The following is a 24,293-nucleotide window of genomic DNA, read 5'->3' on the forward strand; positions in this document are numbered from 1 at the left end:
TTGTATGCTGAGCTCACTTAGGCATTGAAGACAATTTTTTGTGCCTGCTGAGCATTCTAGATTTTTCTTAGTTTAGAAGACAGTATCTATTGAGTTCACTTGGGCATCAAAGGAAAGGCTTGAGAAAGTTGAGTGTTAATTGAGCTCACTCGGTTACAAAACAATTTTTTTGAAAATGTAGTATTGATCGATTTCACTTGGTTAACATAAGAAAATCATTTCTGAGTTAGTATATATTGAGAAGGGTCAACTAACAGATGGTTTTCTTGTGTTGGCATATTAAGTTGAATTGAATTTTTTTTGGTTCTAGCTGATTGAGGAGGTGAATATTAATTATTCTAAGTTATATTCTAGTTGACTTGAAAATATGAAAGATATAAATATAAGGTCAACTTGAGAATTAAAATTGTGTGAATGCATGGAAGATAATTGTATATTTAATGATGCTAAGAGGAAGTGAATTAGAAGGATAAGAAGAAGAATATCCTTGTAAAGTTGAAAATATACATACAATCAAGAGGGATCAAGTATACAAGCCATAATCGAGATCTATAATCAGCAATTCAATTGCATTTGAATGCTAAGAGGAATTGAATTAGAAGGATAAGCATAATATCCTTGTAAAGTTGAAAAGATACATATGATCAAGAAGGATCAAGTATACAAGCCAGAATTGAGATCGATAATCAACAATTCAGTTGCATCTATAATCAAGTCATCTAAATGATACTCTTTAACCATTGTAGCAGTGATCAAAATCTCTTAATAGAGTTGGCTTAATAGCTATTTGTAAATCCTCTAACAAGCTAGCATTTCTATTGAATTTTTTAAAGACCTCTAACAAGGCTACTCCTAACAGGGTGATTAAATCCTCTAATGGGGCCACACCTAACCATGTGTTTTGCAACGTTTAACAGGGTTGGCTCCTAACATGGCTCACTTTAGAAGAGTGGAAATTAGTAACTAGTTGCAATTGGTGGTTTTCCCCAATTGAATTTTTGCATTAAATCTTCGCGTCAAATTTATTTACGCTATTCCTCTTATGTGTTTGCATCTAGAGTTAAAAGTAATAGTAATAATAGATAATATCATAAGATTTTCATGTTAAGTATTTGCCGAGCATTATTAATGTTTATCGAGTTACAACATTTTTTGTGTGTTTGCTGAGCATCAATAGAGTTTAGTTTTCAAAGGTTATTTTGTACTGACATCTAAGGGATCTAGGATCCATTTTTGTAGTAATTGATTCACCCCTCCTCTCTTAGTACTTCCTTTGATAGAAAACTCTACCTTTGATATCAAGCTAAGTTCATTTTTTGTGTGTTTGTTGAGCATCAATAGAGTTAAGTTTTCATAGGTTATTTTGTACTAAGATCTAAGGGATCTAGGATTTATTTTTGTAGTAATTGATTCACCCCTCCCCTCTCAAATACTCCTCTTATATTTCAAACAATGTTAACTAGGAAAACCCTTGATCAAAGGGAAAACTCTACTGGGGATGGTACCCACAAGATGATGTACTAATATAAATATTCCTTGTTAGAGGATGGACCCTATAAGGAGTCTATGTTAGGAGACTTTGAATCCTTGTTAGGAGATTCCAACCTTGTTAGGAGTTGTTCCAACCTTTTTAGAAGTTGTAGATGGTAGATGTGTTGATAACAATTATTCAATTGTACACTAGCAGTGATGTTACACAAATGTTAGACTCTTACCAAGTACTACAAGTTGGAACCAAGTTTAGAGGACTCTAGTAGGCTAGTTACCAAAGGAGTTCAATGTAAAATGATTTAGGTCAATTACAAAGGAACTCAATGGTAACCAAGTGACCTAGTTTTATCCAATCTCCAAAAAATTAGTTTTATTTATTTTTTGGTTTATGCAAGCCAACTCAATAGAATTTTTTTTTTTGAAGGGGTATTCAAGCCAACATGAAATTGGATTTCATATATGTGAAAGGTCAAGATGTGCATTAGATAATGAGAAAGAAGTGAAGAAGATAAAATGAGAAAAGAGAAGGATATCTAATTAAGAGTAGAGTATCCAAGTGTTAGTGTAAATAATTATTATTTACACTTTACTTAAGTTTACTTAGGATAAATGCATTATTTTATTATTTCTTAGGTTAGACACCTAGGAGTTTGCATACTCATCTGAGTTGTCTTGTTGACAACACTAGAGTAAGCAACTCTAATTTAGCACATGGTGTCTACAACACTGGAGTTTGCATAAACAACTAATTCATCATGTAGAAAACATAGTTGTTCTCACTCTTATTTTAGCACATAGTGTCTACAACATAATTGTATGTGCTACACCTTTGTAGGATTATCCTCTCACCATCACACTAATTCTTGTGCTTAATGGAGGATAACCAACACCTAGTGGACATGTGCCTAGTTGTAAGACATATCATGTTGCTAAGTCATGGGCATTCTAGATGCATCATAGAGGCCTTTATATACAGGCTCCTCTAGTGTACCATACAATCAATTTTGAATATCATATCATTATTCTAGTCATACTTTGTTGGTCTATTTGTGCTTGCTATTGTGCTTCTTGGTCTTGGGTGAACTTTTCCCTAAGGAAAATTCTTACATGTTATCAGAGACATAGGGGCATCATTTCATAGCCATTGGAGATGGATCTTGCTTCACCTCTTTGAGGACACCTTGACCTAGATCCAGAGTATCCAAAAATATTGGGAGTCTCCAAAGCCAAAGAGGACCTCACCATTGTGTTCAGAGCATTGATTTGGTGAAAATTGACTATAAATATGCCTATATTGGGCAATTGTCAAATTTGAGGCAATTTTTTTTGCAAACTGGTACCCGAAGGCCCAATTTGCAAATCTGGTATGATCTATTAGATCTACAATTTTTTTTTGTTTCAAATCTAAATTTTATTTTTCTTTACAAATTTTAGGCATTTTTTAGAAATATTTTAGGCCAGTAGGGCCTGTAGAGAATTTTTTTTGCAAGAACCAGGCAGTCAAACCTCAACCCCTACAGAGGATATCCAATAGAATATTCCACAAATTCCAAGTGCCGACCTCCAAATTTTGGCACATTTCCTACTACAGGCATGCATCATAATTTTTTTGACATCTATGACAACCATCAAGGTGATCCCATAATAATGGATTCCACTTTTTGACCAATTTTGACACTGAAATAAATATTTTTGAAACAAACCTCATGTTTGAGTGACTACAACTTTAAAACTATGAATAATTTCAAGATGACATAAACTAGTGATTTGTAGTACTCTGTTCCTACTTTGTAACCATATTTTTTAATTTTAAAAAAAATTATTTATGTCAATTTTTTCTTCTTCTCTAAAAAGTGGTACATGTTAAAATTTAATATTTTTAAAAAGTGATAGTCTATTTGACACACACAACTTTTTTAAAAAAAAAATATTTACGTCAATTTTTTCTTCTCCTCTAAAAAGTGGTACATGTTAAAATTCAATATTTTCAAAAAGTAATAGTTTGTTTGAAACACAACTTTTTTTTCTAGAAAAGATAATGAGGTAATTCTTTTGGCATTAGATTTGTAACATCAATATCTAGATCATGCATTTAGTTTGATTCAATTTGGTTGAATATTGTATACTTTATGAAGTTTTGAAGTGACACCAATTTTAATTCAAATATATGTTCATTTTGACACAGATAACTTGAACTCAATTTATTATAAATCTAATTTTTTCTTTTGAATAGAAAGCTATCTCAATAACCTATTTTCTAGATTTTTTCAAAAAAAATTTGACTTGATTTACTAACTTTTCCGAAGTGTCAAAGTCAGTTGATGTTCAGTTGGTAATGAACCTATAATGAGTTAAACTCACATTTGAAAGTCTTAATAAATATAATATGTATTACAATTATAGTCATTGGAAAGCTTGCTCTGAGTAGCACAAATTGGTATTTTTAATTTTATAGTAGGAGATCAATCGTTTTCAATTTTGAGTGTCAAAATAGCCAATTTTAGTTTTTTTCAAAAAAGAGGGTCAAAATTTTGTAATTTGACATGTTCACAGCAAACATAGTGTTCTTTACAAATATGTGTTCGCAGTGAACATGCACACTTAAGTTTTTTCATAGCCATAAACTCAATTTAATATGTTCGCATGAACATATCACATTGTTTATGTTCATGCAAACAGTCGAAATATGCTGATGTCACCATCATATAGGTCAGTTTTAAAATACTATGAAGTTGTACCAAGTAACATGTTTATATAGTTATTTTACGAACTTTATCTTGAGGCAAGGGGTAATTTTTTTTTGTGATTTTATAATTGGAAAAAAGAAAGGAAGGCAAAAAAGATATGCAAGGAAGAGATCTGACGATGTAGAACAAAGAAATCTTCAGAAGACTGTTGCATGTTATCATCAAATTAAACAAAGTATGTAATTTTATATGTTAATTTTTTTTATGGTCTTAAATTTAATTATGTTTCAATCTTATTTTTTTTATCTAATTTGATTTATTTATAAATTTGTTGTAGACAATCAACAAGGTGAAGGAAATGTTGAAGAAGGTTCAATAGAAGTAGAGGACATGCATATGGGAGAAAGGTCAAGGACACTCCCTACAGAAACTAGAACAATGAATGTTGAAGAAGGTTCAAGATCACTCCCTACAAAGGTTCAAATAATAGAAGTCAGAGAACAATTAGAATCTTTCACTACATAATCTCAAAAATTGAATGTTGGAGAAGGCTCAAGATCACTCCCTATAGAAATTCTAGTAATAAAAGTTAGAGAAGGGTCAGGTTAGGTGCAAGAACTAGTATGGACAAACTTCTAAATATTGCCCAATCTATAAAGAATGGTATTTCTCATAAAAAATTGGATCATTTACTTAAAATGGATATGGATAAATTGAGAAGACTTGCAGCTATTATTCAACCCTTAAGTTTGTCTAAGAAAAGGTCAATGAAGAAGAAGATAAGAGAGATTATGACTAAATTTGATAACACTGAAACACTTGAACAAGCTTAGTTGCTTTCACTTTTGCTTACACAAAAGAAGTTGAAAGAAGCATTAAAATTGTTAGGTGTAGACACAACATTAAAGAAGAGAAGATTTTGTAACATGCAAATTAATGTGATTGAATATTTTCTAACATGCAAACTGATGTGATTGAAAATGTTAAAAAAGGTTTCAGAAACATAGGAAAACACTCTCAAACTAAAGATAAGTCTGTGGTAGGAAAAGTGATGTTGATGTCTATTGTTAATAAGAATATGACCCAAAATAGACAAATATCTTCAATTTTGTTTAAAATGGATTTTAGTAGGAAATAATGATAGAATATGTTAAGAGAAGATTAATTGTGGATGATAGTAATATGGAGGGAAATTGGGAAATCATGTATAGAGCACCTTGTTCTGATAGGATTGAAGAATTATCAAAAAAATTTAGTCATATAATTTTGGATTGATAACTTGTCCTTCATCAAATAGTAGAGATACATTATCAGGCATAGGATTGCATCTGGACAATATGAACATCATACAAAAAATTGATTGGAGAAAACACAGCATGAGTTATATGTGTCATTTTGTAGTGAACAACCTAATGTAAAAGTTGGGCAAACATTGTTTGAAAAATTGAAGCCATACTTTGTGAGGTCAAACAAAGTGTTTGAAACATGTTTTTTTCATCATCATATTGAGTTTGATCTCCACTATCAGGTATTTCAAAATTTTGTAGAAGACACATATGGTTTTCATGCTACTCCTCGTAGTAGGAGAAGTGAGTTCATATCATCCATTCTATGTGACAAAATAGATGATCTAACTTGTCAAATAAATTGCATGAAACGATTATGTGAAACATGTGGTGAATTGGTTCTATTTCCTTTGAAAATTGAAATTATTGATGTAACAAAAAAATTGAATTGCAAAAGTTACAAGTATGTGAAGAATGAAACAAAGTTGGGGAAAGAGACAAAAAGGTTGGAATATGTTGAAGAGGAGTTACCTATTCTAACATTTATGGACAGATTTAAAATTTTGATTCAACCTTATATTCATCATGCATTTTTTGCAAAGTGGCAAGCACAACAGTTTCAAAATTTGAGAGATAATTTCCCACTTGAAACATTTGTATTAGTTGCTAATTTTGCCAAAAACTATTCATTTGTTCATTAGGAAGAAATTCAATCAAATAATTTCTTTTCCAAGTAGGTCACTATTATGGTAAATATTTGTTATAGACATGCACAGTTAGATTTGGATGGTTTTCAAAGTACAGTTCAAGCATGAGTAATTAAAAAGGAATATCATTTTTGTATAAGTGATGATAAAGAACATGGCATTTACTATGTAGAACATTGCTTCAATATGTTCTTTTCTTATTTGAAAGAAATAGACTTAAATGTTGATAAACATTATGTTTGGTCTGATGGATGTGTCACACAATTCAAATCATCTAGACCATTTTATGCATTATGTAGATATCATCGCAATGAGAATATAAAACACATATCAAATCATAATCTAGCTAGAACACACATCATTTGTTTCTTTTAACACTATCTAGTGTTGTTTACACATTGTTGTTCCCACCCACAATGAATGTGGGATATTTATCCCACACTACTGGTAGGGAACTTTGATTTCCAGCCAAAGAAACTTGACGCTGATCCTCGCTGTTGGCTTCCCTAAAATCTTTGATGGTGGAACCAAATTTCATTAGCATCTATGTCTACATTCATAGGTGATGCCAAAAAACACATGACATAAATGATAGCTGCAATGTGGTGTAGTTAAAGCCGTCCACATTTCAAAAAGTGCCTCCTCCACACATGCAATGGATAGCTTAGTGACTACCATACATAGTTAGCAGATAGCAAGGACCTCGCTATACAACACATTAGCATTGGCCATGTCACTAGATCTATACAATCTAACTCAACAAGTGTCTGTACAGTGCATACTACTAACATCATTAGTGACATCATCCAAGGGACCCATTTTTGTTGACATCATCAATTTTATGTGCCTAAATTTAACAGTTTTCTAATTGTCATTTGTAGAAAAATTTGAACTGCAATAAAGACCATTTGACCATCAAATTTAACCTCATATTTTGCTGATCAAAGCCCTCTCTAGATTCATTTTTGATTTGATAGTCTAACTTTGGGATGCCATACTTTAGTCATCCAAGCTCCAAATTAGGTGCAATTTTTTTTTTTTGGGTAGAGTCTCCTAAATTTTTTAGTGATGTAGTTCTTTTCTAGTTTCGGTGCACAGATTTGTCAGAAATTGTAGTTTTTGGTGACTATACCTATCCAATCCTACATTTTGCAACTTCAAATACATCATAAGGGCTCATCTAAACTCCAAATCAGGTTCTAATTTTTTGAAAGTGCATAATTTTTTTTCTACTTTTTAGGTCTACAATCAAATTATAGGCTTGTATGGACAAAAATATCACTTTCAAAAATAGGTCCTTTCTTTGCTTTGTATTACTTCAAAATTGTTGTACATTGCTTAATTTTAGATTTGAACTCCAAAAGGAGGTTGTAAATAGAAAATCAAAAGAGCACTAAGGCCAAAATTGGCAAGTGGCTATTGTAATCACACTAAGTGACACAATCTTTCATTTGGGGGGGTTTCTTGATTGAGTGAAAAGGGGGGTGTCTCTTGGTGTTGTGTTCCTCTTTTCCTGCTATTATCTTTCATTTCTTGCATCATGGGAAATCTTAAGTTTCCAATATTAACACCACATAACTATGCCACATGGTTTATTAAAATGTGGTGTCAATTAATGCATAATGAAGTTTTGCAATGTGTAGATGGTACCCTTCCTAAACCAATAGGTGATGAAGTATCTAAGAGTGATATTAGTGCTTTGGAAATGATAGATAAGAAAGCCCTAGGTGATATTATGATGGGCGTTGAATAAAAGATCTTCTACAAGACCTAGAAGTATAAGACATCCAAGGAAGCATGGGATGCCCTCAAAAACCTATATGGTAAAGTGTTTGAGGAGGATGTTTATAAAATTGAAGATTAGCTTGTCTCCCTAGATCCTAAGACATTTTATTCTATATAGGATTTCATCATTAATTTGAATGAATTAAGAACAAAGCTTGATGATTTTGGTAGTCCTATTAAAGATGACAAGTTAATATATCTCATTCATAATAAGCTACCATCTAAGTACTCCACATTTTTTTCTTCTTACAATAGCACCAAGACTACATTAGGGGCTACCTATCAAAAAGTCACTTTTGATGGTTATGCTCAACTATTGGACGATGAAGAAAAGAAGTTGCAATCAATGGAAATTATCTAGTTGTCTAAGTCTAAGGCATTGGTGGCTAATAATAAGGGTTCTCAAAATTTAGTGACTCAAACTCCAAATAAAGGAAAGGGCAAGAAGAAGTGGAAGAACAAAAAATAAGAGGATACCAAAAAGGCAACACCAACATCTAATCAACAAGGCATGTCTTACTCAAATACAAATAGCAAGGGGCACTCTAATCAGGAGAAGAAAAAGTGTGCTTATTATAAAAAGATGGGTCATGAAGAACATCAGTATTATCACAAGGAGATTGATGAGTTGAAGCACATCATGAAGAAACACAATGTTCCAGTGTCTAATGGTTATAAGGAAAAAGGAAATTCATCCTTAGATTCTAAGGGCAAAGGGCATGCTTTACTCACAAACATTGTTAGTCAGGGAGAATGGATCATTAATTCAGGTGCAACAAATCATATGGGTACATCAAAGCAAGATTTTTCTTCCATGACACATTCAAAGGTACCACACATCTTTGTAGGTGATGATACTAAGGTGGAAGTTGAAGGTAAAGGTGAAGTTGAGATGAACAATGGAATGTTCAAGGATGTTCTTTATGTTCCTAACCTTACCTCTAATCTTCTTTCAGTCTACCAAATGACTCACTATGGAGGTGGAAATAAAGTGGAATTTCTTCCAGATTTAGTTGTAGTGAAAAGCATTGAGGATGACTCCATGATTGAAATTGGTCAAGCTAATCATGATACAAGGCTTTACACTTTCTCCTCCTTTGTGCCAAAATCAAATGCACAAGCCTTGTTATTACATTCAAATGTAGAAAGTAAACTATGGCATGAGAGATTTAGACATCTCAACTACACATATCTTTATCAACTTATCAACAAGAAAATGGTCGATGGTCTACCTCAAATTTAGTTTTTAGAAGGTGTTTGTTCAGGTTTCTCACTTGGGAAACATCCAAAAATGTTGTATGAAAAGGGGAATTCTTGGATAGCACAATGCATTCTTGAATTAGTTCATAGTGATGTGGTAGGACCATTTCTAGTGCCATCATTTGGCAAGTCATGCTATGCACTCACCTTCATAGATTACTACTCTCTCATTACTTGGGTTTTCTTCGTGGCTCACAAGAGTGAAGTGTATGAAAAAATTCTAAGCTTCAAAGCTCAAGTGGAAAAGTAGTTAGAGAAATTCACCAAAGTTCTTCGCACAAATAATGGAGGGGAGTATGTAAACACAAGACTAATAGACTTTTGCACTTAAGAGGGTATTGAACTTCATCATTCACTACGATATATGCCATAGAAAAATGGTGTTTCTGAAAGGAAAAATAGAACTCTCAAAGAGATGACCACTTGAATGCTACAAAACAAGTCTCTTGATCAAGTCTTTTGGGAAGAAGCTATGAATTGTGCTAACTATATATAGAATAGGAGTCCTCACAAAGCTTTGGATGGTGTAACTCCTTTTGAAGCATGGATTAGTAGGAAACCTATGGTTAAGCACTTCAGAATCTTTGGTTATCTAGAATGGGTAAGAATACCTCCAAAAAAATGCAAGGCATTAGAATCTCAAAGAAAACCTTGTATTTTTGTTGGCTATGAAGACTCACATAAAGCCTACACGTTAATGGATCCAAAGACACATGACATATTCTATGAGAGGGGTGTACATTCTAAACAAAGTTGTCCATGATTTTCTTCTTCAACTCCTCCTTCTTCCTCCTTCATTAAAAAGAGTGATAGTGATAATAATGACTTGGAAGATGTTCACCCCCGACCATCATAGAGGCATTAGCCAATTGAAGTTGAGGGTACTCCCACTACATCTTCTTCCACTAGACCTAGATGGGCTAAGCAGGCATTGGATGTTGTAGGACCATTGGTAGGGAATCCTTCAGATTCAAGGAGGACAATATCACAATACTATTGAATCTAAGACTGGTTTTGACTATTTCGTGTCAACACACTTAAGATGTTTACTAAGTGTATGCCTAACTAGTCACACATACCGAGTAAGATATGTATCGATGTCAATTAAATAGTTGATGCCGAGATACAGTGTGTGCCAAGCCAATAAATTCAATAGGTGTCGAGTGAACTTCAGGTGTCGAGTGAAGTTCAAGTTCTGAGAAAAGTATAAGGTGTTGAGTCGCTATAGATGCTGAGTGGAACAAAATCACTATAGAAGCTAAGTGAACCAATTTTCCTATATGTGTCAAGAATTAGAAAATAGTATGATTCGAGTAACACAGAATCAGCATATGAGTTTGTGCTTTTATAAACTCAGATGTAAACCATTTTTGGAGCCTACATAGATGAATTTTGAAGGATATTGAAGATAAGAATGAATCTTTTATATTACCTATGCAATTAGCATGTATCCAATAAGAAAAATGGAGAAGGTATGCAACCATTAAGAAAAGTACATGAATTGAGTGGGAAATGAAGAATGAATATGGGTCATAGATTCATAACTAACCCTAAGTCTTTGAAATCTTTAAAAGGATGATGAAACCCCATTGTATACATGGATGAGTAAAGTGTATGGTTGAACTATAGAAAAATTCAAACGGAAGTGTGAAAAGACGTAGAGGAACAATGTAGCATTGCAACATTTAGTTATCGAAGAATAGAGTATCAGAATATCATAGAGTGACATATTAGATCAAGCAAGGATTAGATCAGTAAGAGTAGAATAAGGATCTAGAATCAATAATTGAAGATTGTAAAGCTATCAAGTCAAAGACTTTCTAATACTTTCTAGCAATTGTATTAGATAATGGAAACCTTATGGACTTAGGGTGGCCTAATAACCATTTGTAAATCCTTTAACAGGGTCGAATTCCAAGTGAATGTACTGAAGTCCTTTAGCTAGGCCTACTTTTAGCAGAGTAATGAAATCCTTTAACCAAATTGCTTTTAATAGGGTGTAAAGTCTTTAACAAGATAGGCCTTTCATAGGGTAGACCATTGGAAGTGGTCAAACATTGTAACCTTGAATAGTTACACATTGTTGTAGTGATATTTTGTTGGTGTCATCGCCACCCTAGTTTTATCTTCTCATTTTTGAAGGGTTTCTGGGTTACCAAATATTGTGTTATCTATTTTCATACATGTCTTTATTTTTATGTTTATTAGATGGATTAGATGCATGTGAATGTTTTTAGCTAAAAGGTTTTAGAGGTTAAATTTAGATACTTCTAATTCACCCCCCTCTCTCAAAAGTGTATCCTCCCACTTGTTTATTCCAACAATTGCTATTAGAGCTCGGTTCTCTCAAGAAGGAGCCTTATAGCTTGGAGAAAAGATCTAGAAAATGGAAGTCTACAAACTTGGGAAGATCATAGGGAATCAAGAAATTGATATACAACTTGCTTTATATGCTTTGGAGGAAGCTAGAGAGGAACTACAAAAATCTTTAAAAAGAAGAAGAGACATTGCCATAGCTAAGATTGACACATAGTACAAGGAGATTTCCATCTCAAATCTATTTTCAAATGTAGATTCTAAAGAGTTTGATGCAACAATAGTAGACCTGATGGAGAAGAATAAAGCTCAAGTAGAAGAAATTAGAATTTTGAAGATTGAACAAGAATCACAAGCCATAATGCTTTGTGAAGTCACTGAATAGAAGAAAAGAGAAATTGAAGAAAAAGTCATGATAGAAGATGACAAGAGAAATGTTACCAATAGACTAGAGGAAAAGGCAATTGAGTTTGAAAGAATTTCCAACATACAGCTAGACACCCTAAGCCAAATGATGAATGCACATAATGAACTAAATGTCAAGGATATTGAGATCTCCACACTGAAGATGCAAAATGATCAACTAAAAAATGACTTGAAAAGAGAAAAGGTGATTGCAAAGAAATTAAAAAAACCTAATGAGCTCATCAAGTACTTTGAATAGCTATTGAAATCAGCTAGGTCCAACAATGACGCTTTAGGACTTGGTTATGTCAACACTGAACAAGGAGAGTCATCCAAGACTGCTGAAGAAAGGAGTAACAAAGACAAGTACACTAAACCTACTTGTCATTTCTATGGTAAAAGGGGACATACCTCTAATTTATGCAAGAGTAAGAATTTCCATCAACATGAAAAACCTAAAAATGCAAGCTCTTTTCATAAGTACAAAAAAGAAGGACATCAAGCACATAATTGCATGACTAGGACCATCAGAACACAAAAATTTGAAGGTCATTGCTACAATTGCAAAAAGTATGGAAATAGAGCTTTTGAGTGTAGATCAAAACCTAAATGGACACCTAATCAGCTTGCAAAGGGAAACAACCATGAACATCACTACAATTGGGGTTACAACTCCAGATATAGTTGTCATTACTATCAAGAATATGGACACATTAATGAAAATTGCATAAGGACACATTATTAGAGGAAACTACAGTAGATGGTTGAGTCAAACCACACATTTTAGTTGCTTGAAGATTGGTCATATCAGTAGGAATTTCCCAACAAGGTCAAAGGCACCCAAGTTAGAAGTCAAAAAAGGAAAAGAGAAGGTAGATGTTGAACACATCAAAGGAGAAATGAATAAGGCATGGAAGAAGAAAGATGAGTGTAGCTCATCAAATGAAGGTATCACTTCACCTAATAGGTCAAGTGATCACACTTCATCAAACTAAGAAGATAGAAGGAATGAGGGACTAATTTTCTAAGCTTTATCATACATCAATTCTTAAATAAGATAGTACAAAAAAGAAGAGATCAACATGATTAGAGATGCAAAGTTGAAATTCAAGTTTTCACTAGTGTTGCCAAGTTGTCCTTAGATGCTTAGTGAATTATCTATATGTACTGAGTTGCTAGTAGGAGCCAAGTGATTGAAAATGGAAGCTGAGTAAAGAGGAAATCTAGTTGGAGCCAAGTGATGGAAAGCCAATGGAAGCTAAGATATGCCAAAATCTTTAAGGAGCCAAGTGTATAGATGTATATGCACTAAGAATTTAATGATATGTTTTGAAGAGTATAAGGTCAAATTTTCAATTATTTCTCATCATTTGAATTCATAGCATTATCAAGAAGAGAATAGAAGTGATTGAAAACTAGAAAATGAAGCTTTTGCATAGATTTTGACAAAGATCAAGCATTTTTTTCATCAATCTAAGGTATTCCTCAAGTGCTGAGTTGCTTAGTTATAAAGTTTAAAATCTTTTGAAACCCTAGATTTGCAATATGACCTCAAGTTCTAAAAACCCAAAGGAAAAGGAAGATTTTGAGGTTTAGTTAGTTAGCAACGAGGTCAAACAACTAGATTTTAGGCTAATTCTAGAAGTTGCATATAAGAATGACCCTGTTAGTGCACTATCCATTATTTTGCCCAAAGTTGTGATGGTGCAACATATTAGGAAATGTTACAATTGCATGGTAGGAGTAGTAGGAGACATGGATATTCATCAAGCATATGATAAACTATGTGAAAATGGAGTGTTAAAGGAAGAATTTCAAATAGTTGAAAGAAAGGGCTTAACCCGTGCCCTAGTTTTCACAACAGTTTTTAGAATTGAATTGATAAGTATTGTCCTAAGAAAAATACATAATGATTATTTATGGTTAGAAGGAGGACCTAACAAGTTAACAATGAGAATCATGCATAGGGTTACAAGTTTTCCAACCCTAGATCAGTACAAGACCTTGTGAAGTGATTTTAAGGAAGCTATTGAAAAGAGCACCAAGGAAAAATGGAACAAAAGGGGCATGACTATTGATACAATCACAGACCCCCTTCTGGACTTTGCAGTAAGAGTTATATCTCACAAGTTCTATCAATCAAGCAAATTGAATAGTGTTATGTGCATTGCTGTGGATGTGGCCTACAAAATTGTCAAGAAGGAACATACATATGATCTAGTAGAATTGCTATTACAACAAATCATGGAGAATTTGGAAGCAACAAGAAGATCAAAAGGTGCTCAGTGTAAGTTTGGATCAGTTTTGATCTATATATTTTTCTATCTTCTGGAAGAATTTCCCTCTTTTGTAAAGTAAATTGGAAATCAAATTAGTCAGCTATTACTCAAATCAATGAGTACATTGAGCAAATGGGAGACAACTTTGACTCTCTAATGATCAGTTACTTTGAAGATTTCAAGAAATCCATGAAACAAAGACTAAGGATACTAGTTTCCCTAGTGGAATAGCACATCAATGATATTTGCTTCTTAGTTGATATTGATCATACTTATATCCAAGTAGCAGTTCCAAGAGTTAGATTGCTAAGACCATTAGGATATGAGCTAAATATTGATGAAGCATCATTAGTAATCACAAGATTACTTACAGAGGAAATTGAAAAGGATGCACCACCTTTTGGAACATATGATGTTGTGAGGTCCAAAGTGGATATGGAGTTGAAGACTACCTCCACTTTGAAGAAGAAAGACAAGCTTGTTAATAAGCTGAAAGAAAAATTTGGGGAAGGCACAACAAAAGAAGAAGAGGATGATGATGATGATGATGAAGAGGAACATCAACCTCTTGCATTGGCACAAGGCTTAGGTGATGATGAAGAAAAGGAAGAAGGTGCCAAGGAAGAAGATGCTAAGGAAGCACTAGCTCAAGTTGAGCCCAAGAAGAGAAAGGCCAAAGCTAAGCCTATAACCTAGCCTAAAGCAAAGAAGGTTGCAAAGCCAACCCAACCCAAGCCAACTATACTAGGAACAAGAGCCACCACAAGAGCCTCAACTGAAAGGGCTAGGGAGCAAGATAAAGAGAAGAAGAAGGCTAATAAGCTAACTATTCCTATGTAGAAGAAACCAAATAGAAGATATGTTGCACAACTAGAGTTAGATTATGGGGAAAGGATAGGATCTGAAGATATTAGCCAATTTAGAGTGGTAAGCCATGCTACTAAGTCAAATATTGATATAGTTTGTGATAATGCTAGGAAGAATGCAGATTTTTCTGAATTGAAAAATATTGTTTTTAATAAAATAAGTAGAGAAGATCAGAATATAGTTGAAGAACTAGTATATGCCATGATGGAAAAATTCAAGTACATTCCTCTTGAATTAGACAATACAATGCCCAAGGAGTTATATGAAATTGTTGAAAACAAGACGCATTATTTTTTTAAAAAGGAAAAAGAAATAAGAGAATCCACATTAGCACAAGTAATACTAGATTTGACTAAAGGTCAAATAATTAAGGTGAATAAAAAACATGGGAGCAAGTTTGCACCAAAATATAGAGCCTTCAACATCTTGCAGAATAAAATTGAAGAAGTTGTTAACAAATCCACACAAATGTGGAAATTAATATATGGTTTGACAACAGTAAGGGAAGGACAAGATGACCCATTTGAGGGTAGGAATGATGAAGAGGAGGAAGATAATGAGAAAGAGGAAGAAAGAGAGAAAGAGAAGGATGAAGGAGAAAAATAAACAACAAAAGAGATAGTGGAAACACATGGTGAAGAGGCAACCACTGAAGAGCAACACAAACAACAGAGTGTCCAAGACACCCAACTACCATCACCAAGCCTTCCACACACAACACCTATAGATATAGTAATAATAGAAGATGTTCCTAAAACTTCAGCTCAAAACATAAATCATTTAACTATAGTGGATCTTAAGAAGATCCTTCACTAATCAACACTTCAAGAACAACTTTGTACAAACCTAGTATTAGTGAGTGTTGATGAGTTGCATAAAGCTATAGCAAAAATAAAAATGGAGAAGGAAATCACACAAGAATAGTCTACACAACCCCTCATAGCTACAACAGAGCAACCTAAAGTGAAAGAGGTACAAGAAAAAATTTCTAAGGTTGATTCTACAACAACTATTGAGGAGGAAACAAAGGAACAAATAGGACAAGATGTTCCTGCGACACAAACCCAAGGTGCACCTCCACAAATTTTCATCATTGATCAAGGTAGCAGAGGAGAGGACCAAGAAGTGGAGAAAACCCCTAAGGAGTAGGAATCAATACAAATGTTGGTAAACTTGCCTACCTCAAGGACTCCTCAGAAGAAGTCAAACACTGATGCAGTCCTATTATAGATATCAACACTAGGCTCGAGCACTACCAAGGTTGCAAGGGTACTTCACTATAGAGACCCTGCACTTGATGAAGAAATAGTCATACCAAGCTATGACTCAAGAACCATGAACCTATAGTAGATAAATGAAGTACAAGAGGCACTAGAATGGAGAAAGAGGCAAGAGATACTTAGAGATGAGTATAGGCACAAGCAAGAACTAGTAGAGATCAGAGAAATATTTCTTGATGCATTTAGCTTGCAAGTACTTGATGAGACTTAGCCAATAATCGAGCAATTATCCAACGTTGTGGACTAGGTAAAGAATGAGGACCTAGAAAAAAATGTTAAATTATTGGAATGGTCAGAAAATAAATTTTAGATGAAAGTGAATGAGAAGATATCAAGTGAAATAGCACTTTCATAGGTTTAAGTGGTGAAGGAAATTGAAAAGGTGAAAAATGTACTTGAGAATGTATTCTTACTATACAAAAAGTTGTGTGATTTCTCATATTTTGCACAAGAAACAACACAAAAGATAATAAGCTTGGAGTGAAATCTAAAGATTTCTAGCACTCAACTCCCAAAAGATCTAGCTCAGTGTGAGAAGTATTTTCCCCAAACACTGCACACACAGAAAGAACTAGCTATGTTGACAGTAGAGGAAGCCAACGTTAAGCCAAAATTGATGTAGATTCAATCCTCCATAACTTCACATCTAGAAGTACTTCATAAGGAGCAGGCCTATGTAGAAAATATAATAAAGAAAGGCCCAAAACTTTCTATTTTAGAAGGCCTTCTTCATCTTGCAGTAGAGACAACAATCCAACATAAGTCATTGGAGATAGCCTTGAATAAATGGGATGCTTCTCTCAAGATGATCATGGAGGTAAATAAAACATTTTTTGCAAAATATGGTCTTAATCCTTAGAACCCTTTGACATAAGTCTCAAAAAGGGGAAGATATAGTTAAGGGAGAGAAATAATTAAGAGGGAGATATAATATTTTGGGGGAGTTGTAAATAAGAATGGAAGATAACATAGATACAGAGTACAGGAAGTAGAAATAGGGTATACAGATATAAAGGCAAATAAGGCAAAGAGTATCAGATACATCAACATGAGACAAATTTAGTACAAGAGTTTTGATTACAGGAATGGTAATGTCACATCAGCTTAGAGGGAGTTACAAAAATTTTGAGGTATATATAGTTTTTACAAAAAATTTAGAAGTTTTGAAATTTTTTATATATCTCAAACTATATGCATATTTTACTCAAAGAGAATAGACTTTGATATACTGCTAAGTGTTTTTGACACTCATGTCAAAGGGAGAGATTGTTGAATCTAAGATTGGTTTTGATTATTTTGTGTCAACACACTTAAGATGTTTACTAAGTTCATGTCGAGCTAGTAATACATGCCGAGTAAAATATGTATAGATGCTGAGTAAGCAATTGATGGTGAGCTATAGTGTGTGCCAGGCCAATAAATTCAATAGGTAGTGAGTGAAGCTCAAGTGCCAAGAAAAGTATAAGGTGTTGAGTCACTATAGTTGCCAAGTGGAACATAATCACTATAGAAGCTAAGTGAGCTAATTTTCCTATATGTGTCAAGAATTAGCAAATAGTATGAGCCAAGTAACATAGAATCAACATATGAGTTTGTGCCTTCAAAAACTCAGATGTAAACCATTTTTGGAGCTGACATAGATGAATTTCAAAGGAAATTAAAGATAAGAATGAATCTTTTATATTACCTATGCAATCAACATGCAGCCAATAAGAAAAGTGCATGAATTGAGCAGGAAATGAAGAATGAATATGGATCATAGATTCATACCTAACCCTAAGTCTTCAAAATCTTTAAAAGGAGGATGAAAACCCATTGTATGCATGGATGAACTATAGCAAAAGTCAGACGGAAGTGTGAAAAGACTTAGAGGAATAGAGAAACATTGTAGCATTCAATTATTGAAGAGAAAATTATCAAAATATCGTAGAGTGACATATCAGATGAAGAAATGATAAGATCAATAAGAGAAAAATAGGGATCTAGAATCAAAAATTGAAGATTACAAAGCTATCAGGTCAAAGAGTTTCTAATACTCTCTAGCAATTATATTAGATAATGGAAACCCTATGGACTTAGGTTGTCCTAACAACCATTTTTAAATCCTTTAACAGGGTGGCATTTTAAGTGAATGTACTAAAGTCCTTTAACCAAGCCTACTTTTAGTAGGGTAGTGAAATCTTTAACCATGTCACTTTTAATAGGGTGTAAAGTCTTTAACATGACAAGGCTTTCATAGGGTAGACCATTGGAAGTGGTCAAACATTGTAACCTTGAATAGTTATAGATTGTTGTAGTGATATTTTGTGGGTGTCATTCACACCCCAGTTTTACCTTCTCATTTTTGGAGGGTTTATGGGTTACCAAATCTTGTGTTATGTGTTTTCATGCATGTCTTTATTTTTATGTTTATTAGATGGATTAGATGCATGATAATGTTTTTAGCTAAAAGATTTTAGAGGTTAAATTTAGATACTTTTGATTCACCCCCCCTCTGAAAAGTGTATCTTCCCACTTGTTAATTCCAATAAGCACAACTCACTCCCACATGCTTATATTGCAGTTGCTTCAGATCCACAATCCTTCGAAGAAGCATCAGGTATTCTAGAATGGGGTAGATCAATGGAGGAAAATTATAATTCTCTTATTGGAAATGATACATGGGAGTTGGTCTCTCTTCCTAAGGGAAGAAAATTGGTTCAATGTAAGTGGATCTATCAGACCAAATTTGTAGTGAATATAATTGTTGACAAATATAAAGCTCACCTTGTTGCAAAAGTTTTTTCTCAAGTACCATGCATTGATTACACTAAGACCTTTGCACAAGTGGCAAAAATGAATTCCATTCATTTGACAATAGCTATTGCAGCAACTCAAAGATGGGGTGTTCTTTAGATGGATGTGAAGAGTGCATTTTTGAATGGTGATCTATATGAGGAGATATATATGAAGTAGCTGCAAGAATTCATTCTAGATGCTACCTTGGTTTGAAAATTGAAGAATTATATCTATGGACTTAAACAAGCTCCAAGAGCTTGGTATTCCAAGATGAACTCATTCCTTCTCTCCAAAGGCTTCACCCGATGTCATTCTAATCTAAATGTCTACATTCTTCAGATGGATGATTCACATTTGATCCTTGTACTTTATGTGGATGACTTGATCATTATAGTAAGTATTCCATCCATCATTGAAAATGTCAAGGCTACTTTGTAGGACATGTTTTTGATGATAGACTTGGGTCTACTTCACTATTTCCTTGGAATAGAGATACATTACTCTTCATTAGGGATCACACTATCACAACACAAGTATTCTCTTGATCTTCTAGGTTAGTTTCACATGAGTGACTGCAAGGTTGCATCCACCCGATTCCTTTTAGGTGTTAAGTTAGAAACAAAGTGGTCCACCCCACTTTTTCATGCAACTTTCTATAGAGAATTGGTTGGAAGCCTTATCTACCTGACATAGACACGCGTGACATCTCATTTGCAATTGGCATGGTTTCTCACTTCATGAAAGAACCACATGAACTTCATTGGAAGGTAGCCAAAAATATCCTACATTACATCCAAGGTACACATACACATGAGATACACTATGCACCTAGTACAAGTGTTTAGTTAGTGGGATACATAGACTCTAACTATGTATGAGATATTGATTCTCAGAAGTCTACTTCAGGATATTTGTTTCATCTTGTTTCCAACCCCATTTTTCATTAGAGTAAAAATAAAAACACCATTACTCTTTTATCAACTAAGGTTGAGTATTGAGGAGCTGTGAATGTAGCAACATAGGCTATTTAGCTATAGAAAATTCTAAAGGAGTTTGGATTTGATCTACCCTAACCCACAGTCATCCATTGTGATAACCCAAGTGCTATTGAGATCTTGAAACATCCAGTTCAGCATCAAAAGACAAAACATATTGAGGTTCATATGCACTAAAATAGAGAGTTGATCCATGAGTAGGTCATCACACTATAGTATTGTCATACTGAGTAATAGGTAGCCAACATCTTCACCAACCCCTTCACAGAGGTCAAGTATATTCATTTCTAAGATCTCTTAGGGGTGAGGGATTTTTCACCAAGGGGGTCACATGATCCTTCTCTTCTCTATTTCACATATCTCTCTTTTTGGGTGAGGGTTTTTTCCCATTAGGTTTTTTCTCTTTCCCCATTTACAGAGAGATTTCATGCATTTCAACATTACATTTGTACTTGGGTACTTGACATGGCCTAGTAGCCATGACCCATTATGCATTTCATTGTAGCTTTTGTAAGCTTAGGTACTTAAGTTTACTTAGGATAAATGCATTATTTTATTATTTCTTAGGTTAGACACCTAAGATTTTGCATACTCATATGAGTTTTCTTGTTGACAACACTGGAATAAGCAACTCTAATTTAGCACATGGTGTCTACAACATTGGAGTTTGCATAAATAACTAAGTCATCATGTAGAAAACACAGTTGTTTGCACTATTATTTTAGTACATGGTGTCTATAGCATAATTGTACATGCTACACCTTTTTAGGCTTATCCTCTCATCATCACACTAATTCATGTGCTTAATGAAGGATAACCCACACCTAGTGGACATGTGCTTGGTTGTAAGACATATCATGTTGCTAACTCCTAGGAATTGTAGATGCATCATAGAGGCCTTTATATATAGGCTCCTTTAGTGTACTATACAATCAATTCCAAATATCATATCATTATTCTACTCAAACTCCTTTGGTTTATTTCTACTTGTTATTGTGCTTCTTGGTCTTGGGTGTATTTTCCCCTAAGGAAAATTCTTACACCAAGGAGCACAAATAATATTTTGATCAAAGATGATATAGGGGATAAGCTAGAATAGTGATCTAAATCTTCAATCTAGTTGCTTCAGAAATCAACTCAATCATTGTTACTCTCTAACAATCATGGAAGTGAAGAAGTCTCTTAACAGAGTTAAATTAATAGTCAATTTGTAAATCTTCTAAGTAGGTGGCATTGCAAAATTGAAGTGTCTTAAGGCCTCTAACAAGTTAAGTCCTAACAGGGTGATTTAAATCCTTTAATATGGTCACACCTAATAGTCTGTTTTGTAACCTTTAACAGGGTTGTCTTCTAACAAACCTCACTTCAAAAGAGTGAAAAGTTATAACTAGTTGCATTAGTGGTTTTCCTAAATTGGGTTTCCACATTAAATCTTGGTGTCTCACATGTTCATGTTATTTTCTTAATGCTTTATCTTTTTGTAACTAAGTTACCAAAGATTAATACACATTAGTCTATCAAAATTCTTTGTTAACCAAGTTACAATGTATATTTATTTCTAATCATGTTGTGAATCACAAGGAATTGCAATTGACATCTAAGGGATTTGAAATTGGTTTAGTGGTAACTTATTAAACCCTCTCCTCTTAGTTAATCTTCTTATATTTTGAAAAATTGGTATAAGAGTTGTTGGTGCTTGCAGAAAAGGTTTCAAGCATGATGGGAACTCATGAGGCTATATTTAGGAACCATTGGAGACACAAGCCTGGAATTCTAAGAGAACTAATATGTGTCACCTCCTGATCCTTTGACTATGGATCAGAAGGAAGATAAAAATAATCACACCACAATGATGATTGACATTACTTCTTCTCTCAATTATGTTGAATTTTATGAAGTCAAAGATTGTCCTATTGCCCATGAAATGTGGAACAAACTACAAGAGATCTATGGAGGATATGAAAATGTGAGGAGAGATAAAGCATAATTTTTTAGAGGTAAATTTGATCATATGAAGATGAGAGAAGATGAAAACATTACAAAATAAATTGAAAGAGTCAAAGAAACTGTGAGTGCAATTAGAGCCTTAGGAGGAAAAATAGGAGATGGAACAATAGTCATCAAACTATTTAGAACTCTTGTTCCTATTTATGCACTTATAGTTTCAACTATTCAAGGGATGATATGTGATCCCAAAATTGATATAACTTTGGATACACTAATGGGAAGGTTAAAAATTTTTGTGTTGCATAACTTTGATAACTATCTTCTTGGATCTTGCAACATAGAATCAACATTCAAAGAAAAACTAAGCCTTGGTAGAAAGGAAGGAAAATGAAAAGGAAAACAAGCTAAAGGAGAAGAATTTGAAAAATTTAATGATTACCTTGAAGCCATTGAAGGCCTACTTCCAAGGAGGTTACTAAAAGGCAAAGGTAAATGTAAAGGAAAAATCCATTGATTTGTTTTTCTTGTGAAGAAGTTGGTCACATTGCTACAAGGTGTCCATAAAAGGAAAGTAAATATGACAAAAAATCCAACAAGTTCAAAGGTAAGAATGATTTCAAAAGCTTCAAAGACAAAGGTAAGAAATCTTTTTATATTACTATATATTCTGAAAGTGATCTAATGAAGATGAAATGCTATATATTTCTATTATAGATGAATTAGTTGATGATGATAATGAAAACATGGAACTTTTTCTCATGATAGAAGAAATGAAACATGGATAATAGATAGTGGTTTTTCTCATTAGATGACTAGTGATAAAACAAAGTTTGAACACTTAGAGCACTATGATGGTGGAAGTGTTAAATTTGGAAATAATGAACCATGCTATGTGAAGGGAAAAGAATCTATTGCATTGACTAGAGGAATTAGATGTAATAATTCTTACTCGGTTGAAGTACTAAGACATAATCTTCTAAGTGTGCCACAACTAAACATTATTGGGTACAAGGTAGAATTAATGAATGAGAAGGCTAGACTTCTAGATGGTAAAGGAAACCTAGTTGGATCTAGAAATTACACAAAAGGTAATTTGTTTTACCTAAATTTCACTAAAACTACATGATTTCTAGCTCAAACAGAGGAACCCAAGTTGTAGAGTGTGAAACTTGAGTTGGAAATCCTTCTAACCAAGTCTTAGACAAAGGAACTTGAGTCTCAAATAGAGGAAGTAAAGCTACAAATAGAGGAGATATTGAAGACCTCTGGACTAGAATATTCCACACCAGTTGGAAAACCTATCTCTACTAGACATACCCTATCCAAGGGTGATGATTCAAAGGAGGTAAATCAGACTACCTCTAGACCTATGATTGGGAAACTTCAATATGTTGTTCATACAAGACCTGATATTGCATTAATAGTTGGTATAGATGTAAATTTTTTTGCAAATCCAAAGAAAATCATATGATGGCAATCAAAAGAATTTTGAGATATCTAAAAGAAACTAAAGACTATGTACAAGAAAGGAGGAAACTTTCGGTTGAAATCCTTTATTGATGTTGATTGGGCTAGAAGTATTGATGACATGAAGAACACCATTGGAGGAACATTATTTTTTGGAAAGAGTTTAATATCTTGGATTAAAAAAAAGGTTAATTGCATTTATCTATCTACATCAGAGGTAGAATATGGTGTTGCAGCAGTTAACTATTCCAACATAATGTGGTTCAAGTAACTATTATCATGAATGAAGGAAAAAAATCAAGGATCCTAAAGTTATCTATTGTGATAATCACAAGTGCAATCAATATGTCTACAAATCTAGTGATGCACACCAACACAAAATACAATGCAATCAAGCATCATTTTCTGAGAGAATTGGTTCAAGATAAAGAGGTCTGAGTGGAATATGTTAGAATTAGATAGTATTAAGAGGGGGGATTGAATAATTATTCTACAAAATTTTTCCCATAATTAAATATTATTAATTACTTTATAACTTGAATATGAAAAGCCAACAATGATAAATAGTAAATATAAACATGCACATAGAGAACTCATAAAACCATTATTTGTTAACTAGAGAAACCTCATCCAAGGGAAAACCTCATTGGGGATGATACCCACTAGATGATTCACTAAACAATAGGACCATGTTAAGTATATTGACCCTATTAGGAGTCTATGAAGTAAATATAGCGTCTCAA

Source organism: Cupressus sempervirens, chromosome 3 (assembly GCF_028749045.1).
Source record: "Cupressus sempervirens isolate cs-2001-9-10 chromosome 3, ASM2874904v1, whole genome shotgun sequence".
Lineage (NCBI taxonomy): Eukaryota > Viridiplantae > Streptophyta > Pinopsida > Cupressales > Cupressaceae > Cupressus > Cupressus sempervirens.